The sequence below is a fragment of the Hemiscyllium ocellatum genome, assembly GCF_020745735.1.
Source record: "Hemiscyllium ocellatum isolate sHemOce1 chromosome 27 unlocalized genomic scaffold, sHemOce1.pat.X.cur. SUPER_27_unloc_35, whole genome shotgun sequence".
Classification (NCBI taxonomy): domain Eukaryota; kingdom Metazoa; phylum Chordata; class Chondrichthyes; order Orectolobiformes; family Hemiscylliidae; genus Hemiscyllium; species Hemiscyllium ocellatum.
Window position 1 is genome coordinate 71,690 of NW_026867504.1, and position 10,077 is coordinate 81,766.

Consider the following 10,077-nt stretch of genomic DNA (forward strand, 5'->3'; position numbering starts at 1 on the left):
GTGGCGTGGTGGTCAAGAGATTAGACATTAAGGTCAACTTGGATTGAAGGCATCCTGTATCATGGCAGTGAGGTCGAGGGTCGCTGCTTTACTCAACTTATAATCGAGAACAAGGCGATGTCAGGCTGGGCTTGTATCAGTTTGAGTTTAGAAGAAACAAATTATCTGATGGAGCTGTATAACGTCTGGAGGGGACTTAATGTTAATGTAATGTCCACTCATTTCCACCCAGAGATTAGCCTCTCATTTAAGATAGGAGAGTCTTGTTTTTCTCTCAAGTGCTCCCGAGTCTTTGAAGTTCACTTCTTTAGAGAGCAGCATGTGGTTGTGGCACGGTGGTGAGCACTGCTGCCTCACGGCATCAGTGATCTGGGTTTGATCCCACCCTCGGGCCGACTGTCTGTGTGGAGTTTGCACATTCTCCCCTTGTGTCTGCGTGGGTTTCCTCTGGTGCTCTGGCCTCCTCCCAGAGTCCAAAGGATGTGCAGGTGAGGGTAGATTGAACATGGGAGATACAGGGATCGGGTTACGAACTGGATTTGGTCGGGGCGGTCAGTCAACATTTACTCGATAGGCTGAATGGCCTACTTGCACGCAATTGACCTACATCAGTCAATAGTGTACACTTGCTTTATGGTTACCGACATCAAATTACATTCGTGGTTTTGGTTATTTCATCTCTTACGTTATCGTATTCAACCAACTACAGCATCTAGAAACTTGCTTAATTACAATATCCAATGTCTTCAGAGTACTTTTTCTTTTTGTCACGACCATTATCTTGATCTCTGACGTGTGACCTCTTCATTTCTGTCAAAGTTCCTTATTTGTCCCTACATTGTCATGGTTTTACTTTGTCGAATGTCTTCCTGGCTTTTGCAGTTAACACCCTATATTCTGCCCTCGTCAACATTTTTCCTTACAATTCTGTACTAAGGATTTCATGAAAAACCTCAGAGTGTGGTGAGACAGTGGAACTTCCTACCACAGTGAATAGTTGGATTGGAAGACATTACAACTAAGGATAAGTAACCCAATACAAATGAATGTCACTGTCACCAGATTCACAACAGAGTGAAATTAAAACATGCAATGTCACTCCATTTCTCAACTTTCCTAACCGGAATTGATGAAGAACAGATCTTGCACATCAACATTATAATTTAAACAAAAACTATAAACACGGCAACTTTTCCAGGGCAAAATTAATGAAAATAATCTAATTAATTGCAATGATTTAAACTCTTTGATCAAGTCCCCCATCACCTCAGAGACAGAAACTTAAGCGGCAAATTTAGAAAGATTTTTTTAATACTTACCAATTCAAACAAACAGTTTCCAACAATGGTTTGCCAAGCCTTTGTGCAATCCTTGGACTATGACTTTTTCACAGACGCGTAACTGTAAATCTAATTTAAAAGTCACTGCTGAATGTGAATAGACACCCCAAAGTATTCAGCCATTTTTTACAGGCTGGGACTCATTCCCAGAAAGAGCCAACAATTCTTTAACTGGACAGTAGAATCTAGAGAGAACAGCTCCTGGGCTCAACAAGCAGCAACGCCGAATGGAAGCAAAGTTGGCGGCGGGGCAAGGTGGGGCAAGGGTATAAATCAAAAAAGCCCACTGACTCTCCCACTGCAACACACACTGTCAGAATGCACAGGGGCTCAGTCCTGGGAGTGACCCACAGCAGTTTGATCAAGAGAACCACATTTGATGAACAGATCTTGCACACCAGAATTAGAATTCAAACAAAAGCAAACAATTCTGAATACCACAAATTTACTAGGGCAAAGTAAAACAAGATAATCCAGTTGATAGCTATGATTTAAGCCCTTTGATCAAGTCCCCTACCATCTCATAGACAGAAACTTAAGGTGTAAATTAAGGAAGCGAACTTTTAAAATTATCAATTCAAGCAAACAGCTTCCAACAATGGATGTTGGGCAATCCTTCGACGATGAGTTGTTCACAGGCACATAACCGTAAATTTAATTTCAAAGTCACTGCTGAATGCGAATGGACACCCTGAAGTATTCAACTATTTCTTACAGACTGGGGCTCGTTCCCAGACAGAGCCAATAATTCTTTAACTGGACAGAAAAAAAAACTAGAGAGAACAGCCCCTGGTCTCAATGAGCAACAACGCCCACTGGCGCACGACAGCATAAAGCTAAAAACTCCGACCGACTCTCCCATTATAAGCACTGTCAGATTGGGCAGGGGTTCAGTCCTGGCAGTGACCCACAGTAGTACCACCAGCAGAATCAGATTGTTGGGAGCACTGGTGTGCCCGCTGGTGCTTCTGCAAGGCGCAGAATGATGAAAACCTCCACCTGCACTCGGGGCAGGTGAACGACCTCTCTCCGGTGTGGCCCCGCCTGTGTCTCAGCAGGTGGGAGGAATTGCAGAAGGTCTTCCTGCACTCTGGGCAGGGTAAGGGCCTCTTCCCCGTATGGTCCCGAAGGTGGGATGCCTGGGTAAACCCTTCCCGCACTTCAGACAGGAGAATAGCTTACCCCCAGTGTGGACCCGCTGGTGCCTCAGCAGGGCAGAGGTATCATTAAAGGCCTTTCCGACTTGGAGCAGCTGAAGGGTTTTCTCCAATATGTGGACACGGCGGTGGGTCAGCAAGATAGTTGAATACCTTCCTGCTTTCGGGGCAGGCGAATGTCCTCTCGCCTGTGTGGACCCGCTGGTGCCTCTGCAGAACGGAGGAACTGCTGAAGATCTTCCAGCACTTGGGACATCTGATGGGCCTCTCTCCCATGTGGACCCCCTGGTGCTTCAACAGGCAAAAGGAATTGCTGAAGCCCTTTCCACACTCGGGCAAGGGAAACGCCTGTTGCTCGTGTGGACCCGCTGGTACCTCTGCAGAACGGAAGAATTGCTGAAGACCTTCTCGCACTCAGGGCAGCTCAAGAGTCTCTCCCTCATGTGGACCCGCTGATGGCCCAGCAGGTGGCAGGAATTGCGGAAGCCCGTCCCGCACTCAGGGCAGGAGATCGGCCTCTCCCTGGTGTGACTGCGCCCATGAATCTCCAGGTCAGAAGGGAAACAGAAGCTTTTCCCACAGTCGCCACACTTCCATGGCTTCTCCAAGGGACGGGATTCCTTGGCTTTCTCCATGACCAAAGCTTCAGCTGCACACAAACGCGAGTACAGCATCTCCCTGCCGTGAATTCCTCTTCTCAGTCTGTATAGCGCTTTCTGGCTCCACAATCAGAGTGCTGCAACAGTCGGGTCTCTCTTCCAGTCTCACTGATGCTGAAAACGTACTGAAACAGGAACCAAAAAGCTTGGTTCCTTCTCACAGAATCAGAGTCGAAAATTGTTATAGTGCCGATGGATTCAGTGACTGTCAGACACTGACGTGAAATTGAGGACTGGAGAGTCAGAGTCACAGTCAAAGTGCAATGCTGGAAAAGCACAGCAGATCAGGCAGCATCTGAGGAGCAGTAGAGTCAATGTTTCAGGCAAAGCCCTTCAGCTATTGATTTTGAAACTTCTGTCTTCAGATCTTCAAATAATCTGTAAAAAGAGATTACAAAAATCATCACTGTCAGTCCAGGTTAGAAATTCCAAACAAGCAATTCTACTTTCCGCAAAAGATTCTTTTCTTTTTCCAAAAAATTTAAAGCACCATCCCACCCTCTCTCAACCCTCTATTCTCACTCCGCTCAAACTAATTCTCCTGACGGTACTGATTCAGGAACTTACAGAGACCGAAAAGTGAAAACATCATGATAGACACCTCTGAATTTTGGCTACATCTACCTGAAAGCTAGCATCTTTCATGACATCTAGGAGTGAGTAAGTCTGCTTTTGGGAAGCAAAAAAAATGTCAATTCAGGGTGAAACTTCAATGCAGCTTCTTGAGAAACCACCAGACACGAAATGGTTAACATCTGGGGAGGTGGAAGTGGGGAGCTGAAGGAAATGAGATATCACCGACACCAGACAGAAACTGAACATACAGGCATGGCAAACATTACAAGCAAACCAGAGTCATAGAGATACACAGCACAAAAACAGGTCCTTCGGTCTAACTCATCTGTGCCGACCAGATAGCCTAAATTAATCTCGTCTCATTTACCAGTACTTGGCCCATATCCCTCTGAACTCTTCCTATTCATATACCCATCCAACTGCCTTTTAAATGTTATAATTGGAACTACACCCATCACTTCCTCCGGCAGATCATTCCTTACACTTGCCTCCCTTACACCAAACATATTACCCTCCTTTTCTGGACTTCTCCCATCCCAGGGAAATGACCTTGTCTATTTACCCTATGCTTGCCTCTCATGATTCGATAAACGTCTGTAAGGTCAACCCGCAGCCTCTGGTATACCGGGGAAACAGCTCAAGTAATGCACTACGTTTAGTTGTAGCTTCACACTCACCAAACCTTCCTCCCGTGTAAAACACTGTTTCCCTCCCCCCACACTCTCCATGGGAAAAGCCAAGAGCTCTGAGTTTCTGGAGTTGGGGGAATGCCACGTAGAATTCCTACAATGTGGAAATACGCCATTCAGCCCAACAAGTCCACACCGCCTGTCCAAAGTGTAACCCATCCAGACACATTCTTCTATCCCATTATTCCACATTTACTCCTGACTAATGCACACTGAGGGCCCGTTTAGTTCTGCCAATTCACCAGAACATTTTTAGATTTTGGGAGTAAACCAGAGCACCCGGAGAAAACCCACGCAGACACAGCGGGTCGAACGTGCAGAAACCAAACAGACAGTCGTCCCAAGCCTGGAATCGAACTCGGGTCCTTGGTACTATGAGGCAGTGCTAATCACTGAGCTATCGTGCTACTACTGTGGGCAGAACGAGGTGGGGACTGGGACTTTTGTTAATTGTACCACACAGTGGATTGTTGAGTAAGGATAAATCTCACGCGATCTCGGGAGAGCTAACCAACTGGGTACAAAATTTAGAAGCGCGTTGTTGTAGATGCTGGAATGCTTCTTGAAAACAACCAATGCTGGAGATCACAGTGGGTCAGGCAGCGCTGTGCTACTCTATGACTGGATAGTGTGGATGTGGAGATGATGTTTCCACTCGGAGAAGGGTTGAGGATGCCAAGTCATTGAGGGCATTTAATACAGAGATAGGTTCTTGATTAGGAAGGGGTCAAGGGTTATGAGGAGACGGCAGCAGAATGGGATGGAGAAACATATCAGCCGTGATCGACAGGTGGAGCAGACTCGATGGGCCAAATGGCCTCATCCTGCTCCTGTATATTATGGTCTTAAAGCTGGGCAGATGACTTAAGGGGTTCTCACAAACTATTTCAGAATCCTGAAGAGGAGTGGTTGGACTCGAAACTTTAACTCTGCTTTCTCTCCACAGATGCTTCCAGTCCTGCTGAGTTTTTCCAGTGTTCTCAGTTTTTGTTTCAGATTTCCATCATCCACAGTTCTTTGTCTTATTTATCACAATCATTTCTTGCTCTTCCCAAGTGTTTGGAACTTCATCTCCCTGATCTACAAACTGTTCACTTACCGTAGAAATGACCACTATCTCGTTATCAGAGTAGGTCACTTTGTTGCTAAATGATTGCCCAATTCTGTGACCAAAATAATTGCATTCGTAATTACTTACACCAGGGACTCTCAATATCTCAGGCAAGAACACAGCCAGATTATTTCAGACAGTACATTTATGTGATTTGATACAATTCCTTATTCCCTACTTTACCAGGATGTTGCTGGGAATGGAGGGTTTGAGTTAAGAAGAAGCTGGAACATTTTTCCAACGGAGCCTAGCAAGTTGACAGATAACTTTATAGAGGTTTTTAATATCAGGAGAGGTATAGATAAGGTGTCATTTTCAGGGAGCTCAGAATATTTTATTGCCCCAGAAGGTGTAAAAGGGGGCCAAAGTTTCAGCAGAAATCAAGCAGAGCTGAGAACAGACAACATCCAGCTCTGTGGGAACAGGGAGATCAGCTGACAGAGAAATCAGGACCTGAAATCCGAGCTGACATCAGACTACCGTGTTATCAGTGTTTTGATTAGCAGTGCCCATCCTCTACCGTTACTGAGCTTCCCACTCGTCTTCAATGCCACGTATCCCCTCGATATTCCGGTCCAATCCTTATCATTCTGAAGACATACCTCTGTAAGGAGTCTCAGATCAGAATTATTCTCTTCAACATGTGCAGTCAATTAATTCGCTTTTGTTACAATGCAGCACACATTCACATACTGAGCTTTTAGTTTTAATTTTTGTGATGGTTAGAATCCAGTTTTGATTGCTAGTACATTTATTCTCCTTGTCCCTTTCTCTCATTCTCTGATGTTTATTTTCCACATCACTCCATTTCTCACCGGCCTTGATTTGGATTCGCCATGTTAAATTGCCCAGTGTCCAGGGTTGTGCAGGTTAGGTGGGTTAGACATGGGAAACGCAGGGTTATCGTTTCAAAGTAATAGAAGCAGTAGGCCATTTGGCCCATCGACCCTGCTCCGCCATTCATTAAAATCATGGCTGATCTATCAATCACCTCAGCTCCTCCTACTTGCATTATCCCAACTACACTTAATTCCCTTACCACGCAAAAACCCATGCAACAGTGTCTTAATGAAGCTGCTTTTACTGCTTCCTTGGGCGCAGAATTCCATAGATGCACCGACCTCTGGGAAAACCAGCTCCTCCTCATTTCTGTCCGAATTCTGCTCCCCCCTAATCTTGCAGCCTAGTCTCAACCGCCAGCAGTAAAGACCTGATGAGATGGTGATGGTGGAATGGTTGGGAGGTGTGTCTGGTTGGTGTATTTTTGGAGGGCTCCGTGTGGACTCGATGGCCTGAATGGCCTGCTTCCACACTGTAGGGATTCAATGATATACTGCAGTTATTTTTGCCCCAGATCACAGCACCCAGAATGCCCCATCTTCCACAAATCGAAAGACAAATCCCACCCTACCCTCTTGTATGTGTATTATCTAAATGCTTAATCATTTCTAGTGAATACAGCCCACACCTCCCACTGCTGCCAGCGACCTTTACAATGCTGAAGAAACAATGCAATGCCTGCAGTACTGAAAATAGTAAGGCTTCTAACGATACCAGTTACTGATTCACTGTACCTTCTGATTGACAGCATTGGAAATACAATGTTGGAGCCTGACAGAAATGAACAATTTAAACAAAAACCGACCTAACCCTTCACTAGGCTCCCCGCTCAGCACACTGTACTTACTGCCGGTAAACCTTAAAACACTACATCCCAACAGTGCAATGAATTCCCACTTTCTAACAAAGTCCTGGATGTCACTCACTCAGCTGCTATCTTAAAAAAAAGAAGATTTATGCTCCTCGTAAGTGCAAAACATCTTTGAAAGCTGCTTCTGAAAGTCCACTCTTCACAGCGACATTTTTGCTTTCACCAAAGATCATTAGAGTCATGCAGTACGAAAACAGACCCTTCGTCCAACTCGTCTGTGCCAACCAGATATCCAAAATTAATCTCGTCCCATTTGCCAGCATTTGGCCCATAACCTTCTAAACCCTTCTTATTCATATACTCATCCAGATGCCTTTAAATATTGTAATTGTACCAGCCTCCACCATTTCCTCTGGCAGCTTGTTCCATGCACACATCATCCTCTGCATGAAAATGCTGCCCCTCAGGTCCCTTTAAAGTCTTCCACCCCCCCCACCCCCCCTCCCCTCACCTCAAACTTATACTCTCTACTTTAGGACTCCCATATCCTGGGGAAAAGATCTCCGATATTCACCCTATACATGCCCCTTATTAACTTCGAATGGTCACAGACGCTCCAGGGAATACAGCCCCAGCCGATTCAGCTTCTCCCTGTAGCTCAAACCCTCTAACTCTGGCAACAACTTCCTAAATCTTTTCCGAACCCTTTCACTTTTCATAACACCTTTCCGACAGCATAACACCTTTCCGACAGCAGGGAAACCAGAACTGAGTGCGGTATTCCAAAAGTGGCCTTTCCAGTGTCCTGTGCATCCACAACGTTACCTCCAAACTCCTATAACTCAGTGTTCTGACCAAGAAAGGAAAGCGTACCAACGCCTTCCTTGCTATCCTATCTACTTGCAACTCCACTTTCAAGGAACTATGAACCTGCTTTGCAAGGTTTCTTTGTTCATCAACACTCCCCAGGAATTTACCATTAACCACATAGGTCCTGCCCTGATTTGCTTCATCAAAATGCAACAGCTCATATTTGTCTAAATTAAACTCCATCCGCCACTCCTTGGCCCATTGGCTCATCTGATCAATTACAATTTATGTCAAACTTTCTTTCCTCTCTTATTCCCTCAAAGCTGAAAATCTCCATCCTACACACTCTCCCTCCATTCTCACTTTGTTGAACCTAATCCCTGCTGTCCTCATCCTGAAGGGTCTGGTTCATGCTGACTAACAGGCCCACACTCAGGGGGGAATCTAACTGAAACGTACAGAATATTGAACATCCTGGACAGAGTGGAAATTGGGAAGACGTTTTCATTGGGAGGAGAGACTAATACCCATGGGCATAGCCTCAGCATAAAGGGAGAATGGAGATTAGGAGAAATGTCTTTAGCCAGAGAGTGGTGAATCTATGGAATTCATTGTCACAGAAAACTGTGGAGGCCAGGTCACTGAGTATGTTTAACACTGGGATGGAGTATCAGAGGTTGAGAGTTGCGGGGAGAAATTGGGAGAATGGGGCTGAGAAACGCAACAGCCAGGATTAATTGGGAGCAGGAGTAAACCACATGATCTTTCCAGCCTGCACCAGCATTGAACACGTCATAACTGGATATGAATATACCTACATCTAGGGTGGATAGGCTGGAACTTTTCTCACTGGAACATAGGAGATTGAGAGGTGACCTTGTCGAGGATTATAAAATCATGAGGGATACGGATGAGGTGAACAACAGGTGTCCTTTCCCTCAGCTGGGGGTTTCAGGATCAGGGAAGCAAATATTTTGAGGTGAGTAGAGAAAGATTTTATAAAGACAGGACAAGGATTTTTTTTAAGAGAGTGGTCTGACTGCAGAATGAATTTCCAGAGAAAGTCATAGAGTCATAGAGATGTACAGCACAGAAACAAACTGTTTGGTCCAACTTGTCCATGCCGACCAACTATCCCAACCCAATCTTGTCCCACCTGACAGCACACGGCCCCATATCCCTCCAAATCCTTTCTTTTCATATACCTAACCAAATGCCTTTTAAATGTTGCAATCGTACGAGACTTCACCACTTCCTCTGGCAGTTCATTCAAAAAACGCACCATCCTCTGCGTGAAAAAGATGCCCCTTAGATCTCTTTTGCATCTTTCCCCTCTAACGCTAAACCCATGCTCTCTCGTTCTGGATTCCACAACCCGAGGGAAAAGACTTTGTCTATTTATCCTATCCATGCCCTTCATGATTTTATACATTCACAGTTACAACGTTTAAAGGACATTTGGATAAGTACATGAATATGAAAGGTTCGCAGGTTTATGGGCCAAACACTGGTAGGTGGGACGAGTTTAGTTTGAGGATGTACTCAGCATGGACTAGGTGGATGAAGGGTCTGTTCAGTGCTGTCTGACTCTGTGACTGACCTGTACTGGTCTTAGAACCATTTTCTTATCTCCCTCCAAAACCATCCACTTCTTTGTTGTTCAAAACTCAGATGAACTTAGCCTTGAATATGTTCAATGACCCCACTTCTGAACTCAATTCCTCTTCGTAATATATCACTTGCCTTGCTCATTGCCTGCTGCATCTGCCCGACAACTGGCATTGACTGGAGGGTCTCTGAGACCCCTTTGTACATCCTTACATCATTCCTGATGAAGGGCTTGTGCCCGAAACTCACTGTCCTGCTCCTCAGATGCTGCCTGATCTATTGCGCTTTTCCAGTGCCACATTTTTCGACTTTCACCTCTTCTCCTCACTTTCTCCACATTCCAATATATCATCATTTAAACAATGCACTGATTTTGTTTTTTAAAAAAAAATCAAAACACTCCGTCCCTGGGTGGTCTCGAACCACCAACCTTTCGGTTAACAGCCGAACGCGCTGACCAATTGCGCCACAGAGAC

At 45.2% G+C, this 10,077-nt stretch overlaps 1 non-coding gene across 1 annotated transcript; it reads right to left on the reverse strand.

The window, feature by feature from the left end:
• Window positions 1-10,003: 10,003 nt before the first annotated feature.
• On the reverse strand, window positions 10,004-10,077 carry trnan-guu (transfer RNA asparagine (anticodon GUU)). Its single transcript has one exon. It is a non-coding gene; the product is annotated as a tRNA-Asn (tRNA).